Here is a 3,289-nt window from a genome sequence, read left to right on the forward strand (position 1 = left end):
TTATGAAAAGGTCAACATATAAATATAATTTTGATTTTTTACTTGAAGTGAATACATATTTATAAATGCTAAGTCAAAATACCTAATACAATTACCACTCATGTGGAGCTGGTAAGCATTTTTGATTTAAAATATGAGGTCTTGGGATCAAAACCCGTATCATACAATAATTTATTTTTTAAAGTTTTATAAATCATTATTGCCATGGAACACGAGTCATGAGTTATAATAAGAAAACGAATCATAGGTTATGATATAATTGGAAATAGCTGACATGACATCTATTTTGAATGTCATATGGACAAAAAAAAGGAAAAAGAAGCATGAACTAATAATTGGCTAACACATGGCATAAAAATGGGTTGCAAGTTGCAACCCCACATGTAACCTATTTGTTTTGATGAACAGTTTGTGAGCATTAACAATAAAATAATTAATTTTGTATTTTCTTTAATGCCATATGACAACTAACACGACATAAACGTACACAGAGTTAAATATTGGCTTTCACGAACATCACACCAATTTTTCTGAAGGCATTGCACCCAACGAATCCACTCACCATCAATGTCACGTAGCAACTAATAGTTGAATATTGGCTTTCACGAACATCACACCAATTTTTCTCTGTTTTCACCTTACTGCTACTATTATATAAGTCACCCTATGTTGAGTGGTTTCAGGGGTGGTAAGTAGGTTGGGTAGGGTCGAAACGGGTCATGGGTTGGAACGGGTTCCGGTCGGAACGGGTCAAAACGGGTTTCAGGTCGCTTTTTTTAACGAGAACAACGGACGTAACGCTTTAGTTTTTATACTTTTTTGTTTTATATTTTGAGTTATGATTTTTTTTATTAATTTTTTTGAATTTTTTGAGGGTTTTTATTAAGATCAAAAACCCCTAAAAAATTCAAAAAAAAAACAATAAAAAATCATAACTCAAAGCATAAAACAAAAACAAAATAAAGTATAAAAACTAAAATTCGATGTTCTCCTCGTTCATTAAAAAAACCCAACAAATTAACTGAAACCGAAAAGTCGACGAAAACGAAACAAAAAACCAAAACTAAACCGAATTGATCGAAACCGAAAAATATTAAAACGAAACTAAATAACGGAAACCGGACAGAAATGAAAATGAAAAAACCCGACCACGACGAAACAAAAAACCGAAAACGAATTCGAAATCGACCCGTCCAATGCAAAAACTCGAAAGAATCTGAAACCCAACCCGTCCGGTGCGAAAACTCGTGTCCGCGCGAAATTTGATTCGAGCTAAAACCTAAACCGATCTCGTTCTAATCCAAAACCCGTTTCAACCCGAACATGCCACTTTTCCTTAAGACACTAACCCACATCGACCCATATATTTAAATTTGTTGACCCATTTTGACACGAAATTAAGAATGTGAAATTTCAAGTGACTAATTTTCATCCATTTAATTAAAAAACTATGACCCAAATCAACCCATATAAATTTTAAAACCACCCAAGTTGACCTATTTGAAATGATTTGGATCAAAATTGTCACCCCTAAATGGTTTGATCCTTTTATTTGGCTCAAGAGACAAATCTAATTGGGGGCAAAGTCACAATCCCTAAAAATTGAAAGATCTTATCCAAGGCATATTGGTGTGGTGCAGTACCATTTTGGTATCGACACAAGTTCGTTTTTTCGGCCCGTCTAGAGGCATTCTGACTACAAGCTCCGCTATATTTAATGATATGCGATTTGAGACCATGATTCCTAAGTTGGCTTATTCGGTCGGGCTGGATTGAGTTGTATGGATGCCCTTGCGATATTGAACGGTGCATACTGTGATACCTCAATAAGACTTATTCAATTGTCACGTGGAGAACCGAGTGGCGCCCACCATGACGCTACGCCAAGAGTTATCTAAAGGCAACCATAAGAACCATGTGGTGTTTAACCAAGCCTCGTCCATTTTTCTCTTTCTTTGGACAGAGAACCTTCAGGCATGGGGAATTATACGTAATGTGTCAACGTAGGGATGCACGAAAGTGCATCATATTTAGTTAGTTACTAGTTTAGTTTGTTCTAATAGTTAATGGGCTACATGTTATAGCAGTGACGAATCTAATTGCTCAAAAAACAAAATTACATGGCTGACTAGCATGGACCTAGCAAGGGTAGGCAACAAGACAACAGAAAAAAGAAATTACATAGCCAACATTCTCCATCAAACCCGATCTAAATCCAACTATCATCGCCCCACACCCACTTGTCAATAACACTTTAAATATGAAATTATATTGAAAACAACCCTTCACTACCTCCAAAGCAAACAAATTTGAAAAACTATTTTTCAGCGGGACATCGTCTAACCACACATCCAACCATAACTGATTTTCAACCCGTTCCCACTTCGCCTTTATTAAAACTAGACAAAGACACCTAAAATAGCACAAAGAATGTATCAACTTTCACAATTGTACACCATGTACCATTAAGTCTTTTATTAAAGTGAAGCACCGGCCACATCCTTGGAATATCATAGATTGTTGTAACAACGTTTCGTCATAAACCTCCTTCCACCTGAATCTCTACCACCATCTAGATAACATAGTCAAATTTGAGTTTTTAAACAAACACAAACCCAAACTCCCCTCATTTTTTTGCAGTTGTTACTCGGTTCCAAGCTACCCAACATAAAACTGGTGGTATATGGTCTCAGTTATTGTGTTGTAAAGCACATGGTTCGTTTTCAACATGATATTATGGGGGTGTTTGGGATTCCTTATTTTGCATCATTATAACTTTTCATTAAGTTAATAAGTTACAAAAGTGTAACTTATGAAACTTTTCTTCTTACAATATAAGCAATCTCAAACACCTTATTACTTTTGAAAAAGTTTATAAGTTATAAGTTAATGAAAATAAACAAATCCCAAGCACCCCCTATATCGCGACATTACCTTTAGTGTATGAGTTTCTAGTTGGTACTTAAGTTTTTTATAGTTTGAAGTTCCATCTTCATGTTTTATGCTACTAGAATATTCATCTACTAAGTTGACATTTGTGTTTTGTATTATTCTTTTACTAGGTTTACTTTAAACCATTTGTCGCACTTCTTTTTAAAAAACGCAAAAGAAAATTGTTTAAATAATATTTTTTTTTGAACGGCCAACTAAGTAACGCCGGGTACCCCGTACGCGGCCCCCATTGGATAAAGGTAGCCCGAGCCGGCCACTAGTCCGGACGGACGGAGCCCCTAGCGGTCCACCTGTTGAGGGATTCACCGGATAAAACCCGACCCCCACGCCCGCCAAA

This window comes from Bidens hawaiensis, unplaced genomic scaffold, assembly GCF_021521415.1.
Source record: "Bidens hawaiensis isolate Kalapana, Puna unplaced genomic scaffold, B.hawaiensis_p1.1 tig00002343_1, whole genome shotgun sequence".
Lineage (NCBI taxonomy): Eukaryota > Viridiplantae > Streptophyta > Magnoliopsida > Asterales > Asteraceae > Bidens > Bidens hawaiensis.